General features: G+C 45.4%; 1 protein-coding gene across 3 annotated transcripts in view; it reads left to right on the top strand.

Annotated features, from left to right (window-relative positions):
• The window catches only part of LOC117213563 (transcription factor SOX-6), a 324,095-nt gene that overhangs the window by 226,068 nt on the left and 80,806 nt on the right, over window positions 1-17,221 (top strand). The window lies entirely within an intron of this gene.

Raw genomic sequence — 17,221 nt, 5'->3', positions numbered from 1 at the left:
CTTCCACGAAAATAACGCGCGGTATTTATAGGCGGGTTTTTATGTGAAAAGCTAAGTGCTAGTCGTAAAGTTACATCAAGAGGCTGTGCACCGCGGGCTGTGTATCAAGCCTCCACGGATTTCGTTTTCTTCGACCATGCAAAATATTCGTCCTCGTCTCTCGCGCCAATTCGCTCGTGTCATTGTAACGAGGGCTCGTTTGTTAATGGAACTTGTGTTTATATACGAGTCTACGTATGCGCATATACGCGAATACCGTTAATTGATAGGATATCGACGCGAATGTCGTTTCATGGATGCAGTTTTTCGAGTTTATTTTGCAAACGCCTATTCATTAACATCTTTGTAAAACTGGTTCCCTGTTATCGTTTTTGTTCATACTGTAAACACTCTGTCATTTGGTGGCGATTTCAGATCATTTTCTCGGCGACGGCAATTAACGGTAAACGGGGAAAACGTATGCTGGACGCGGATAACGACCATCCACATTTTCTGCTCGTTCTCCGGCCGATAAGTGCAACTACGAGAAATCGACGCGTCGCGAATTGTTATTAAGAGTACCTTGCTCTATTTAGGAAGGAGCACGTTTATCGAAGGGTGTGGCCTGAGTAATGGGCAGAAATATTTCGCGGATTATTTATTATACCGCAAACCGATAATTAAAACGGCAAGAATCTTTTAGGAGGGATTTTTAATTGTTCTTGTAAAATTATGGGTACTAACTACATATGTGGCGGATACGTTTATGTCGTACATATCCACGGTACATTATTTCCTTTTTTCGATACATAATTCGAAATACGTGCATTTTATTCTCATATTTGTGCATAATCTATATTTATATATTTTTTACACCTGCGGATTTATGGATTCAGTTCAGACTTAATTATTCATACGGTAATTATTCAAAATTCATTCTGAATAATTAAATATCGTTTTATGCTAAATAAATCAGTAAATCATCGCACGATCAATCACTTTAGTGCTTAGTAAAACTGAGAATTTTATCATTGTAAACAAGCCAGTCTGCTTACGATCTACATTTTGTAGTAACTTATTACGATATATCATAGTAAAATATCAGACTTCATATCAAACTCGATACTTTATCCTCGCGATATCAAAACTCAATTCTATGACGTCTTATCACCCAATCCATCTGTACCATAAAGTAATTCCTCGCTCGAGCTCTCTCTTGTAGAATTTACATACATTCGGATCAAAAACAAGTCCGAACGCTATTATCACTTACCCTACGAAACGTATTCCAACTTTTACGATATTTGCCACGGATCGTTAGCCGATGCACAGAGAATGGTGCGTGCACGAATCGTAGGCGGTATAATTGAGCCTGGCCACTGGAGTCGATCAGTGTACTCGAGCCCTTCCCGACCGTCCCATTATTCGCCGATCCCGCTAATACGGACCACGTGTTTTGAATAGCAAGGCTAGAAGACGAAGGGGACGCTTGAGAGTCGAGCACGTGCATCGTTCCAACCTTCGACATCCTTTCACCTACTCCTCCTTCTCTTTTCCTGTTTCCTCTGCCACCTACGGCTGGCCATTAGCCTTTCCACGTCAAACAACAGCCTCGTTGTGTCCGCCACGATTTACATATGCACTTGCTCGACGATTTCGTGCATGCTTGTCTCCTTATGTTCTCGTATGGGGACTTTGCGGTGGGTCTTGTTTACGATACTTCTCCAGGTACGCGTACTTCGGGAAACGGTACTTCTGCATCCTGTTGGTGGTCGTTTTGAGGAGATTCTCAGTTGCAAATGAATCGTGCATGAGTAAATATCTGCGATTGAATGGAACTTTATAACTACGTTGATTAATCATAAAAATATTTTAACAAAAATTTGCTTTTACACGAATAAAGTCAATTTTCAGGAAATTAGAGAAATTCTACTGCTGGAATACACGTACAAAAACTGGTTCGTATCAAAGTTTCTTTAATTCTCTTAGTGTTTGTTACATAATATAGTATAGTATATAGAATAAAACAGCTGGTTTCTAAAGAAAATGATTAAAGTGGGAACTCGAATGACTGAGATCCATCTGTCGAAACTTTCCGGTTGACCTTGTCCGCTTGCCAAGAAATATCGAAAGACGATGGAGCAGTGCCGATGGCGGGATATTTAGAAACCGCCCTATCGCGAACAGTCGCTATTAAACGAGGAGCGACGGCCCGCGTCGACTGGCAATTTCGCGTTTGAAAGGAGTTGAAGAACGCACCGAGGTCGGGAAAAGGGGGTTGGATCGGAGGAAGCAGAAACGGGGTAACGTTGTAACATTGAACCTGTCGGTCGATTTTACAAGAGGGATTTCACATTCGCCGGCCGAACGGCAGCGCATCCTCGACCTTTATCTACGAAAAGTCGAAGACAGCTATAAAGGGAGGGGAGGAAATCATTCCTATAGAAACGTTAATAATAATAATCATAATAATTCTCTTCTCTTTTCACGATGTCTGTTCGACGCGGCCTTTTCATCGGGCCATGAATGGGTCGAACGAGTTGAGCCACATCCTCTTCCAGCTCCCTTTTTCCAACCTCCGGCCTCGCTATCTCCACCATCATCGCCGTTCGTTGCTCCCCCGCCGCCCCTTCGCCAACCCCCTTCTACGATTCTGACAAGGAACATCTACTGTGAGACTGCGAGACCAATTGTACCTGGTCTCGGTACCACCGATCTAGGAACTCACGTATGAAAAGAGCCACGAGTTTCTCTATGCTTCTTCTCCTTCTTCCACTTTCCACCCTTCTCTGTTTCTCGCTCCCTTTCTACGAGTACCTTCCGCTTTTCTTGGAAATTTCATGCTAGGAGAAATGCACTTTCTCTCGTTCCTTTTTGCCCGAACGCCGCGTCGATCCAATTTTATCGCGATTCCGTCCCGCGCCTTTCAAACACCGGACTACGAGCCACAACGTTAGCTCGCGCGTGTTTGTTGGTTCTGCGTTACGATTGAAGGTAGGGCGAGGGTTGAAGTCGGGCTTTGCTTAGTGGAAATTGGATGGGAAGATGTGGTAAGATGTTTGGTGTCGTAAGTAGGATTGTTTGACGGGGTATGTAAGAAAATGGAAATGGAACAGAGAATCTGCCGATTAAGGAAACACGACTTGCGCAGTGTCGTAAACGATTTTACCAAAGCAATTCACGATATTCTTTGTACAAGCATATTTCCAAGGCGATGAATGTAATTAATAACTACTCGCGGAATTTAAGAATTTGTTATTAAACGAAAGTCATTTGAAAACTTATGCAAACACGGTGTATCGCAACTTGAGCGAAGAATGTTTGCTGATCTAGATGCATTTACGCGTTAAAAAAAAATCTCTTCAAGGAATACAACCTCCTTAGCTAACAAGTTGACACGTAACAACAGCTTAGACTTGTTTCTATCAACGAACACCGTATAACTACAATTATAGTAACGAACCTAAGGAATCTAGCAACACTACGTCATCAACAAACTCGTCACGCAAGAAAATACTTCGTTATAAAAAATAACAGATGGTTCATCGAATCCCACGTCCAATGTACGTCGAGGTCATAGACACCGAGCAAATCCAAATCCGCCACTACCCGACGAGCCAGCGAATCCAAGGAATCAATCGAATAGTAATAACGTCACCGTCGGGGAACGAAATGCGCGGCGTGGCGGTGGGCACGTGGTTTGATTCACGGCTGAGGGAAAAGAGGCTCGAAAGGGTACATAAGAGGCAGCGATGCGAGCCAGATCCGGAGGAGCGGGAAAGGAGAAAGAGAGAAAAGCCGAGAGCCGGGTATAAAAAGACTCTCTTCTCGAATTCGCCCTCCGCCGACGTTCTCCCTCTTCTCCATCACGTAGCCTCGCGCAATACCGCTGTTGGTTTAGTTGCACGCACGGCAACGCGCACGTTTCTCCTATCCGTGGATACTCACGCGAATATCTGTATCGCGGAACAGAAGAGAGCGCGGGATATCGCGGACTATTATACCAGGGAGAAGCGACTCTATGGGCCCTGGAACGCGGCGCATGCCGGTAATCCGATCAAATGGCAAAGTGGATCGGAACAAAACGAGAAGGGAGGAGAGAAAAAAATGGGGAAAAAAGAGAAAAGGAAAAAGACGATGATCTGTATCGCTGGCCCGTCGAATTTCAATATGGGCCGGCATGCCCGAATAACCACCTATCCCGCGCAGAGGTATTCGTACGTGTTATATGAAAGGCGGATCCGGGGAATCCTTTGCGCCGCGAGACGTGAATACGGTCGCGTGCGCGCGCGCTCGCGTTGCCGCGAGCACGAGCCACCGAGCAGACCTGATACACCAGCCATCCTCTCCAATTGGTCTGCTCCGTCCTATACCGATCGAGTCACATCGACGCGGATAATTATGCCTCCTGATACACCGTTACTCTTTCCACACGAAACTCGGCTTTCTTTCTGTCGAGCTTCAAGAGGAACTCCTAATTGCGATCGGTAGGACCGCGATTGTTGACGTTACTACTTTCTGTGAGGCAAGGGATGGATGAATAGTGAAGCGAGGTGTTGTTGGTTGGGATGGATCGGCGTAGCTGCGTATCTGTTATTTTGCCAGCTCGACGGTCCCTTCTTTGATGCGGTTGCGTTTGTTTTGAGATAGATGAAAGATGGATTTTATGAGTGTGGTATAGGTTAGTTCTAAATAGCCTCTGCTACGCTATTTTTATATTTTCAACTTACCTATTGCTGCTAATCGGACTTATTAGAAAGGAAAGGAAAGTTGTAAATGTGTTTGCTTATTTTTAACATTTCGAAGGAAAACCACGAGTTTGTAACAAGAAAGCTTAGTAACGGTAATTATACAACGTCAAGTATTTTTCTATCCACGGCAGATATCGCTAATTAAATAAATTCCTCGTTAGACAAATGTACACGATAGCCACGAAGGCCGCAGATATCCTAAGCGCGCGGGATAACAAATTGGTCGAAGAGGCGAGCAAATGAGAAACAAAATGCGTGGAACAGGGCGAGGTAAGAGAGTATTTTCATTAACGAGGCACGATCGTTCATTCTCTCTCCTTGACACCTCGAAACACTGCCCACTTTCTTCGATACGCGGGGTGAGAGAGTCGATTAGCCTGTGCTGGTGGCAATAAAGATTTCAAAGGATTTATCGGGATGTTAATAAAATCGTTACGGTATCGGTAGGATAATTAATCGCCCCGCGCAGAACCATTAATAACTCGGATTATTTCTTCTCGAACGTTTGTTCTCCCCTACCCGAGTCTCTTTCTCTCTCTCTCTTTCTCTCACTCTTGATTTTTTCTCTCACAACCTATCCATGTCTCGTATTTCCTTTAACGAACACCCGTTTCACCGGATCACCGAACGCTCTCCGTCGTATTTCACCGTAGCGGACACTTCATCGTGATAGAGCGATAGCGCGATCCGTTGCGTAACCTCGACCTCGGTCTGGCACGGGAAAACGGTATCGAAAGGTCAGTAACGCAAAGGCAATTAAGTTTCAAGCCTATTCTCCGTAGCGCGGCGACCGGTGTCGATACTCTCTTTGAAAATTCTCCGGATCTGTACAGTCTTAACCATAGTAGAATCACGAAGAATTTTCTTTCCTTCGAGCAAATGTCAGTTCGTGCACCTGCTGTTAATCGTTCGAATGTTAATCGGCCAAAGTGTCTCTAGTCGCCGCTGGATTCCAACGATTTGCGCCGTCATAAACGGTCAGCCACGATTTCTCTCCGGTCGATACACGATCCTGTGTAATGTAATAGTTGTAAATGCGTTCCCCTTGATCGAACTCGATTGCACGGTTCGATATTAATCCGACACAGATGATCGCGTGTCGTTTAAGTCGATTCGGCCGATCGAAAACAAGAATCGCAGCGAACAGAAGCTCCCAGGAGGTGCGAGTGATTGACACGGATCGAGATTGATAGATCGATATCCCTGTGCTCGATTCCTGGCCGCTCCTAGTGTTACATTAACATGAGAAAGCTTTAGGCGATTTTGCATTTGATTCGAAGGAAAAGCGGGTTTGTCCGCCGATAGCGTAATGTCGGCTGAAAGAGGTCTTTCGATTCAGCGAATCGAGCATTGTTTGGAGAAGGTCGTTTCTAGAGTTCCTTGGCGTATTGTCTGGTGGTGACGTGACTTAGTATGGAAAGGAATTGTCAGATTCAATGGAAATGCGAGAAGAACGTGAATATATTTCGTGTTTGTACATCTTAACGCTTGTGTTTAATGATTTACAATGTTACGTGAATTAACTTCTATAAATTACGAGATCACTGTATAAGAGGAACGGTAGTTGTGTTATACACTTTGAAAACGTGTGTGATAAAATGTATACGTTGAGAACAATCTTAGCACATGGGGAATCCCCTGTACATTATTACATTAGCACTTGATACAAAATGGAATTAATTTTTCTCTCACGTTTGTTAGTCAATTTCTTTTATTCGACTAAATCAAACTATCAGGTATTACATTCTAGCTAAAAAATGTATCGAAGCATTTATCAATAATTTGATATCTAGCTTATTATCACTAAGAAAACTATCTTCAAAAATATTAATCTTCTGCTTCGAACACCCGATCCTCAATTTCTCAAATCTCCCAAACTTCGCACTCTTCGATATCGCTACGAGAGCATTTATCTCAAGAAATTGTCTCCAATTTCGACGCGACCGCTAAAAGTCCAGGAGACACTTTCACCCACGCAGCGCGGCAAGCAACGACGATGAACCTTCTATTTAGAAACCAATAGCCTGCAGACTCTTCGGGTTCAAAAGATTCGTTGGTCGTTTGGTTGAAAAAAAAAAGGGGAAAGGAAAAAAGGAAACGATAAAGAGCGTCGACTGAGGCACGATAGAGGAATGGGGTGTTCGAGGTGGAAAGAAACAGAGAAAGAGGGTGGAACGGGACACGTAGCACCTTCAGAGGAGCGGGAAGATGCGTTTTTGTCGAGGTCGTTAGAGAAGGGCGAGAAGGCCGTTTTCTCCTCTCCTCTCGTCTCTCCTTTCTTTCGTCGAGGCGGCGCATTTAAGAAAGCCCACCCCTCCCTTTCCCGTTCTTTTCGATCTCTCGTCCCTTTCTTCCCTTTCATCGCGGTAGCCGCGACTTGCCTGTGTCCTCGTCGTTAACGCGATCGAGCAACGCGCGAACCAGAGCGAAGGGTGGTACACCAACGCCGGACGAGAAACGTGTTTGTCAATAGCCTGTTAATGCGTTAAGCCATTAATCATTGCGGGCGCTCGCTCCTGTCACCGCGAAACCTTAACCATCCCCCGTAGCTACCATCGGCCTGGGGAGTGAAGTAGCGTCGCCCTTCACCCTCAACCCCGTCCCAACGCCAGCATCGAACACGTCGAGAGCCGGTCGACGTGTTCTTTCTTCGCGCGAACACCCTACTTTACGACCGCGACGAGCCGCGACGCTCTTTCAAAACGTACCAAAACCAGGATTAAACGCCTCGCGGCTTCGAACCGTCCGCTACTGGTAATCAATTATTGCCGGCTACTTTTTCGTGGAACTAGTGGATGCTTGAGCGGAGTTGTTGATAGTGGATATCGAGGGTAGAAACGATGGTCTTTGTCGAAGATGACAGCTATCTTTAGGAGTGTAGATAAATACAGTGGAGACACAAAAATGATAGTAAAGTGTCGTCTTTCTTGAATATATTAAATATCCTATTATTTAGAATCATTTACAGGAGACTAAAAAGAGCAATGGAAATTCTCGTAGCTATGTAATCGATCGTTTAATCCATTCTACGGTGGTTGTGGAAAAATCAAAAACAGTGGTGGAAATGCGCACGATAGCATAATAATATCTTGGAAGCACGGGTGCGGAAATTCGCTCTCTGAAATAACCGCGCGTTTGCGGGCGGTTTGCGCGCGCGTGTTGCTCGTGGAGATGATGATCGGACCGCATCTATGACGAGAGACAAAGAGCGAAGTACAGAGCTGTGGAGCAGAAGGGACACAGAGGAAAGTGAGGCAGAGGCACGAGAGAATGAGAGAGGATTCCGCCTATTTATAGCGTTCTATTCGTTTCGGGTGGCTTTCGGTGGCTGCAGGGATCTGGCATGATGGAAGGCATTATTATGGTAAACCAACGGACGGCGCTTCGTTTATTATCTTCGAGTTTATTGTGCTTCCGTGGCCGATTAACTCGTCTAGTCTCGAGATCGGAACCGCTCGTGATCTCGCATACACACGACCTGGCTGTGCGCGTTCTCTAGCCTTTTGATGCTGTCCAGCGTCGCGGTGCGATAGGAGCCGTTTGCCGGATGAAGACGAGATTCCGTGAAAATAATAGAAATAAACAAGTAATGAGAACGACGTCGACTGATTCTTTGGTAGTGGTAGAGTGGCAGAGAAATTAAGATAAAATATGTTTTAAAGAAATAGGAAAACTATTATATAATAGTTGGTTTAATCAGGGGATTTTTTAAAACACACGTAGAAAGTAGGTACGAAATTTAAATAACAGTTTAATAGCAAATGTTTAATAATACGAACTTGTCGTTTTGGAAAGTCATTAATTAATTCCTAATAAGAATTTTCAAGCGGATATCGATTGTTCTCTCATTCTTCCTATAAAATTTCTGTACAACAGCAAATAGACCCATCTGAAACATCTTATTTACTCTAGGTCGAAACGGTATAACAAGATCGTACGATAAATCGAACAAGACAGAAACTACAAACGTTTCGATAATAGAAACATCAACTCGAAAAATTTAGGAACGAGAGAAATAAGAAAACAACATAAATCGACAGCAATGATACTATAATTTACAACCTCACCATGTATCATCGAATTTAAGTATCACGCATTTCCTTCTTTCAAAATGCGCTTCAAACGGTAAACTCAACACTCAGATCTGATCGTGGATTACATGGCTGGTTCTTCAATTTGTCCCGGATGCGTGCAACTTTCGCGGATGGACGATACATGATCGCGAAAGGGACGAGAGCACGTTGCCATCCGTTCGACTACAAACTGCTTATTGTTTTTAAACGTCCGCGTCGGCGTAACGGCGCGCGAGGCTGCAAAGAATGACAGAGGATGAGAACGGAGACGATAATAATAGCCGCGTGCGAGAGAACGGCACAGGCATCGGGTTTGCTTTCGCGGCCGCTACTCGCTCGCGCCGTTTTCTCGGCTCGCCTTTATGAAATATCCTCGCCATTCTTTCCAGCCTGACTCACCGGCACCGGGCTTCATTCATGAACGCAGCCGCGCGGAGAACAGTGATCCGTACTGTGCGGCCACGCCGCTTTAATTGCGCGTGTACACGCGGCCACGCGCGCGTGTCAGTAACGGATACACCGTTTTTATCGTGGCAACGAACCGATCTTCTGTCTTTGTATACACTCACGCGTGGTTGCCTCGGAAAATTTTCTAGAACGATCTTTTTAATCTATTTTTTATGCTACCATACTACGAATGGCATATGAACTGATACTTGTTGGAAAACATGTACAGTCCCGTACATAGGTATTAAGACATTTGCTGGCGTCGTACAGGACGTGACAGCTAACCTAGATTACCGGACAAATGATTAATTGAACTGAATTTTGTACTAATGCAAGATAACGATGCAATGACAGTTTGTAAAAATGACGAATCGTGAATCTTATTGTTGATTTTCGGAAAGTGCAAAGCGATTAAGAAAAGTTTCAATTTTTCGGATAATCGACTTGAAATAGAAAATACAAAGAGGACGATTATTCGTTACACGACCATTTAGTAAAGAACAAATTTTCTTCTTTTTACGATTCAATTTAATAGTCTGAATTTCGAATTTTGTGTTAAAGGACCGCAAATGTACAATTTGGCTACATACTATATTATCGTCGTCGAATATTGGATCTCGGTTCGCATGAAACATTTATATTTAAACGATGTTTGAATAGATATTGTTTAGATAGCGATACAAAAGTTACATAATTAACATCGAAATGTACTACTGTATCCGCTACTACCATTGCCGCTACCCTCGCTACTAGCCTGATTCAAATCTCTTGGATTTCCCTTTGATATCGAGAGTATTGTAAATATTGTTGTAAACCTCCTGAATACAGCATTGAAACAGAATGTCAAATAATTTACAAATATACCTAGAAATTGTAACATATTCGTCATTCATCGTTACGATACACAAGCGTTCGTAAGATAAATATAAATACGAATCGAAATATCGATCGATAAGAAAATCAAATTGTATTAGTTAATTCTATCGTAATTTTCTAACTTCTATGCGTATTTTCAGATTGATTTTTAATTTTTAATTTAATTTTAATTTGCTCGATAATGATAATGATAACAGTCTCGTCAAAGCGTTAATAAAATTTCGATACGTTTTATATAACATATTCGATATTGAGATGACAATTTTCTATCGTAAGTGTTCAAATACCTTCGTGTGCCAGCGTACGAATATCGGCTGAGGAAGGTTACATTTCTCACTAACCTTTCTAGTAGTCACTGTCTCCATCCTCCTGCAAGCGTATGCCACTATCTGGGATGCACGAGCATCACGGCCAGATAGATACAAGGTTACAAGAGAGCTGAGACTATCGAGATATTGCCGCCGCAGATTCCTTCGACATTCCCGGCCATATTCGCACGCTCAACGTCCTTATCGTGATTTCGAATCAGCGCGGGCGAGACGCCATTGTCTGCTGCCACTTTAAACGAAGAACAATTAGACGCGCTCGCGGAATCGAAACCTCGAAGAAGCAGGTTCTTTATGGTCTAAGACTTCGATACCAGTCGTTTGATACAGCTCGAGTGATCGCTCTGTGCTCGAGCATGAGAACGGATGCGGACCGAACAAAGGGTCCAGTCTCCGCTCGATCTGATTTTCTGTAAGCGTTACTCTGTGCCGCTGTTCGCTTCGCGTGTCGCGATTAAACGAGCTATTGAAGAAGGGGAATGCGTGTCGGCGAAACAATGATACGCATCCACTTTACAGGAGACGAGAAAACAGAGGTTCTTTGGTGGCACGTTGCTCGCAGAGTTAGTTTCTGCTTGAACGTTCTCCGGTATCGCCTTTGCCAGCTGAATCGACAAAGAGTGGAAGCAAAGAGAAGCAACTGTATGTCTGTGAATTTGTATTTACAATGCGTTGGATTAAAACTTCGTGGAAGTATAGAAATAAAGTACACGACAGGAATTCAAGCTTACAATCATGCTGTTCTCTTGATGTAATACAATTACTTTTGCTATGGTTAGTGATTTGGAAAAGTTCCTCGGTGAACTCTTACCAAAAATTTCTTATTCTGCCGATCCAGCATCGTACGTAGTCCAATTTCCAAACAAATTCTACGCGACAGTTTATGCCAGGCTTATCTCAAACCAACGCCAAAACACATTTTCTGCGATCGTTTATTAATTTCTGTTCGAACAAATTGCCGAAAGAATGTCGCTCCTAAACCCACACACCTTCACTTCACCTCGATCGATCCACATAATCCACTAACGTGAACAAAAATCCACTGCAATATAAGAAAGAAAAAACTACAGGAAACCCGCTCTTACAAGATACGTACATTCATGTAAATACTCTCTCGCCTAATTGCCCGGACGGAACACGCGCGACACCCGTGAACCGCTTCATTTTACTCCAATTAGTCGGCTCCGCTCCAGATTCCTCGGAGACTGGCCTCGGAGCACCTGGTCAACAGGTATCTTACGAAACTCCTGTCAATCAACCGTTGATCAAATATACGCTACTTCATTTGTCGCTGCACCACGCGGATCTCTGGCGCGCTAATCGGTCATCGACCTTCTAGAGTCTCTTAAACACCTCAACCAGTCTCCTTTCCGCCGTGGATAGCAACGACAATGCGGGCGGCCGCGGTTCGCCGGTTCCCGTTATTTGCTGCGTCGCGATGCACGCCCACGCGCGCTTCCATGCATATGCACGAGGCGGCGCGTGCACTCGCCTATTATGGCCGCGCGGAATACGCTTCGATTTCGATCGCCATCGGACACCTGTCACGCGTACTCGAGCGATCGCGTGGCTTTCTATTTATACGAGCGCGCGTTTACCGATGTGTGAGTTCGGTTGGCGAACGAGTCATCCTTGTAAAAAGTCTTTCAACCTCGCGAAGACAGTGGATGTAGACGCGCGCGCGAGCGCGTAGAGGGTGGAGACAACCACGATGAAACGATAGAGGGCCAAAGAAAAGCGTCCGACAAAGGTTACTATTTATAATCAACGGGACTCGCATCACCGGATGGGCCAGGCGGGGGTGCGCGAAGAAGAACCAGGCAGAAACGTCAGAAGAAGAACACGACGACGAACACGAAGGCGAAGAAGAAGAGGAGCCAAGGTGAAAAAGGAAGATACGGAACGATGCAGAGAGAAGCGGCTGGTCACGCGCAGCAACTGCGATATATTAATAATGGGAGCAACAAAGCGACAAGGAAGAAGCATAAGGGACAGCAGGGGCAAAAGGAAGAGAAAAAGGAGAAGGGGGGCGAACACCGTAGTCGCATCCTCTTCTATTCCCTTTGCTCTCTCGGTTCCTGTTCTAAATTCGTCGCAGGCCTCGTTGCAACCGTTTGGCTTAAGGCTAACGGTCCGTTCGCTCTCTTTCTTCCTCGCTTTCTCCCTGTAGCCCTCTTCGTATCTCCGTTACTCCTGAAGATTCCTCTAAACGCGTCTCCTTCTTCGTCTTGGGGATCGCGGGAGTCGGCGACTCTCATTCATGAGAAGAGCAGCGGAGGACGCTAGAGCACCGAGAGAATCCGGCGAAGGGACGCGGCAAAGCGGTGACCGAACAACGAGACAGAGACGCTAGAGCCGCGCGAGGAGGACCCGAGCAAGCGCGAAAGAGAGCGCCGGAAACGGTCGCGAGCCAATGTTCATTCACAAGCGGCCACGACTGCCGGCTGCCCGTCTTCTTGGTCCTCTTCTTCTTCTTCTACCGCTGCCACTGTCGCTTGCCTCTGCGTCCCGTATCGTTCTCCTCCATTTTTTTTTCTTCTCCTCTCTTCGTCCAACAGCGTCGTTGTCGTGCTCGTGGTCGTTGTTGGTCCTGGTCGTCGTCGTCGTCGTCGTCGTCGTAGTCGTCGTCGTCGTCGTCGTCGTCGTCGTCGTCGTCGTCGACGTCCGGAGCAAAACGTGCCGACGCCGCGTCGTTGTCGTCGTCGTGCATAAATCTCGTCCTCTCTGTCACGTGGCTCGCGTCCCTTCTCGCTTCTACACCCACTACCAGAGGCCGGTAAATCCATGGAAAGGAGGATGCAATACACGTACGATACTCATTGTTCTTGTCTGCTCCCGCACTCGGGAGGCCGGTTACCGGAATAGAATGGTATCCCGCGCGGGTTAATACGGTGCAACGTATAACGATGACCCATCTCCTCCTCCGCGACGAAACGAATCGTCGTACGGACGAACATTTCAAATCCTCCGATGCATATGCAGTCTAAACACAAAACAACGAACTCACCGGTTTTGTTTCGATCGCACCGGGGAAATTTAGACCGCGTTTCCGCTTGTCTGATACTCAAGCGACAACTTTGTGTGGCATCTTGTCGCTTTATTGCGACGATAATATCGCCCCGGGGGAATGTCTTTGTCGTTGTAGGAGATGAAGAATAGCTGCTACTGAGAGGATTAAAATGGATTATGAAGGAACGCTTACTTGTTATTCCTATTGGTGGTTTGGTCGAGCGCGTCTTAATTTTGAAATCTGAAAGTTTGACTGCAGTTCACGTTTCAAGTTGCTTTTAATTTAAATAATTGTTAGCTGACACGATGCGTGTATTCGTATAACATGGTGTAGCAAAAATTGCGATAATTTCATGCAATATAGTACTTCAATTACATAGTTCTCATAAAAAATATCAGAGAACACAAATGTCATGTTTCTTTGACTTTTAATTATAAATTTCATATAACACGATTGTAAACAACAAGAAATCATTTAATTTTGAGAAACTTATTAGAAAAACGATTGTTATACTTGGATCTATCCGCTAACGCTGGATGTCTGACTAGAAACTGTACCTAATCTACTTACGATACAGTCTACCGTAACTCTCGACTCTTTCATAAATGTAGCGTAACTTATTTTCAAAACATGAATATATTCTTGGAAAATACGTTATATAATATCCGTTATATCACGAATAGTAACAAACCAACGTTTCATAGGAAGTAAAAAGAAAACCTATTTCCAAGCGTATCGCGATGAAACAGTCCAGCGAATATTGAGTATAATAAATAAGATAACCAACATAATATATATAATACATATAATTAACACTTCTTCCTATGGAAGCAACAGTGATATAGATTTCCGCATGAAGCACATTCGTATCGTTTGCCAATCTTAATAAAACCTACAATTAGAAACCTTTCGTGCGTTCGAACCGAAAGACGTTCTAAGTCGTAGATCGGTTATCGTGGTATTGTTTTGTAATTAAGTTGGTACTGCTACTCGCTAAACGGCGATACTGCTGTTTTGATAATATTCCACAATAAGGAAACAGCTATGCCGCGATATAAATATAAGTGGAACAAACGGTGTTTGTTCTTATGTTGCGATGCACCAGGAAACTCATATTTTCCGCAGTAAGCATGTCCACGTGGAACGATTCGCCGAACGGGACCAAATACGTTGCGAGATCGTTCGTGATTTTACGGCTCTCGCGTCAGGCGCTCAAACACAATTAAAATTTTTAATAGTTAATTAATCAGCGTTCCATGGCCGAGTCGATCTCGAAACACGGGGAAACACGTAATATACGCGGGTAGTCGGCTCCTCTTTCATCAGAAAACGCGTGTATACGCGTCTCGAGTGCGGCGTTCAGCGTTCTGAATCGAAATAACCTTCGCAAAACGATTCGAGGACCGCATTTTGGGGAGAGGCGTGCACGTAGTGGCCCAAAGAAAAAAGCGCATCGCCGCGTTTTGTGGCCGTCGATAAAAAGGCTGCATCCGCGAAGTGGACGAACTTCGTTGCCTCGCGGTACACGTGTACGAGAGAGCGTGTACACGCGTGTAGGATGGCGCGCGCGCTCTTGAGCGTATGCGTGCACGTGTACGTGTCTGTTCTGTTTAGCTCACCGGTGGGGATGGTAAGGGGCGCAAGTCAAGGGTGCATTGGTGCGGAGGACGAGCAGCAGCCAAGAGAAGAGGGGGAGTGGGTTTTGCGGAGGACATGAAAGGGATGCGCGCCGACGCCATTCTCGTCCATTCCTCTCGCCGCGGTAGGAACAGCGAGGGTGGCACGGGGGGTGCGCGCTACGACCCTCATACAGTGCCAGCGTAAATGTGTACCTGTGCGTGCGCGATGAGGACGAGACAGGATATACTATGTGACACGGCCACGACGAAGGCAAATGCAACCGAGAGATCGAACGCGACTCGGCTGAAACTGAGCGGCGAGAACGAAGGAACCCTCGCCGGTTCGCTCGCTCTGACGCACGTAGGCTTTGAGTTGGCAGATTCTGTGGCCGCGTTTGAATCGTGGACTTCGCAGAATAGACGCGGGAACACGTAAAGTTTTTTCATTTTTTCTTCTCAGAGTAAGAAAGGATCAACTTAATGATATTGTTGATTGTCGATTTTTAGTGTAACCATAGATTTTCATAATCTTTCTTGATATTTCATTATTGTTTTCAGTATCGTCCTAAGTTGTATTAGAATTCTTTCCGCCTTTCCTACGTAGAGCAAACGAAAACTAAATCTCCACAGACTTTTTAAATAGTTTGAGGATTAAAGCGTTGTCTGGTTGCAAAACTGGATAGATTGCCAATTTTTAATTTGATATGTAAAATTTGTGTTCGACCAATTAAACCATTAAAGGGTACAAAAATCGTGTTGCAATAAATATCGACGATATCTTTGAATTTCTACAATACGGTCATCCATCTTATCTCTTTAATATCGTTAACAATATCAAAAACCCTCATAGCAAAATCACATAGCGAGGCTCCAGATTCACAAAATGGAGCAATGGCGCAACCGAACACCTGCAGAGATTTCTACCTGACCGAGCTGCAGGGAGCAGCGCCGGGCGGAGGTGGAAGAAACGATCCAGGGATGTGGGCGGACAGCTCGGCGACAACAATAAGCATTGTGATTTGCGCGGGTGTGCCTCGACTCTCATTGGTCGGCTTCCACCACCTCCACGGCTCTGTCGTAGGGCCGTCGCCGGCGGCCGGGGGTTGTGCCGCGACCGCCGCCTCCGACCGAAACAATAGACAATGCGCAGCACCGCCGCCGCCGCACCTGATCCGACGGGATTCGAGCGCCAGTCGAAACGCCGGTCGCGAGCCATTTCATTCGCCAACCCGGAAAATCGAAGGGGACTCGATTAATAGTCGTTTCCCAATGTCGAACCAGCTACATTTATTGGAGGCTGGGTTCGCAATGGGGTTGGAAGAAAGAGTTCATTGTAATCGAATGTTTCGGAATATGAAAGGTTCAAGGATGCACATTTGGTCGATTATAGACAATTACGAGATTTAGCGAGGCAGTAAAAATTTACATTAATTTGTTTTATAATTTATGTACGATGCGCACCTACATAAATTTAAGAAGAAGCACCTAATTCTTCATACGTACAGGATATATCTGAAGTATTTGCTACAAAGCGATAACTCCTGGAGTCGCATTTAGAACCCTATCCTATAAACCACCTCGAGTACGTAAGTTACGTTTACCAAGTAGGATAAATAATGTTTGGACCTGTGTCAGGATCGCAAGCTCCGTTAAAAGACACGCGTTACGTCGCCGGCGATCACTGTCTTCGCGTGCCACGTGATACGCGTCGTTCTCTCCGCTTGCCCTATTCATTCGCCAGGAAAGGGAGGAGCGAGAGCTGCTAGGTACAAAGACGATGAAGAAAAAGATAGTCGAGAAGCTAAGAGCTGAGGCAACATCGAACACGGCAGCGCTACAGCGTACGCTGCCCATCCTCGGCGCTACTACTACGCCCAGCTTGGCGTCCGTGGCTCGTGTCCTCAGAAAGGGCTGGCAGAGGGTGGGAGATCTCGTTATACAGACTAGGGAAGGACAACGAACGGGGTAGGGGGGTCATACGGGAAAAGGGATATCGGCGGGCGTGCACAGGTGAACGGAGATCCTCGCGAAAACCCGACGACAACGAGCGTCGGCGCAACACGAAGACGACAACGGCAACGACCACTACGACGACGAAGCGTACGTCGACGACAGAGTGGCAGCGCAGAGAAGCCAGAAA

The sequence above is a fragment of the Bombus bifarius genome, unplaced genomic scaffold (genome assembly GCF_011952205.1).
Source record: "Bombus bifarius isolate JDL3187 unplaced genomic scaffold, Bbif_JDL3187 scf7180000009125, whole genome shotgun sequence".
In the NCBI taxonomy this organism is placed as follows: Eukaryota; Metazoa; Arthropoda; class Insecta; order Hymenoptera; family Apidae; genus Bombus; species Bombus bifarius.
The sequence above is the reverse complement of the archived record's forward strand: the minus strand, read 5'-3'. Positions and strand labels throughout refer to the sequence as shown.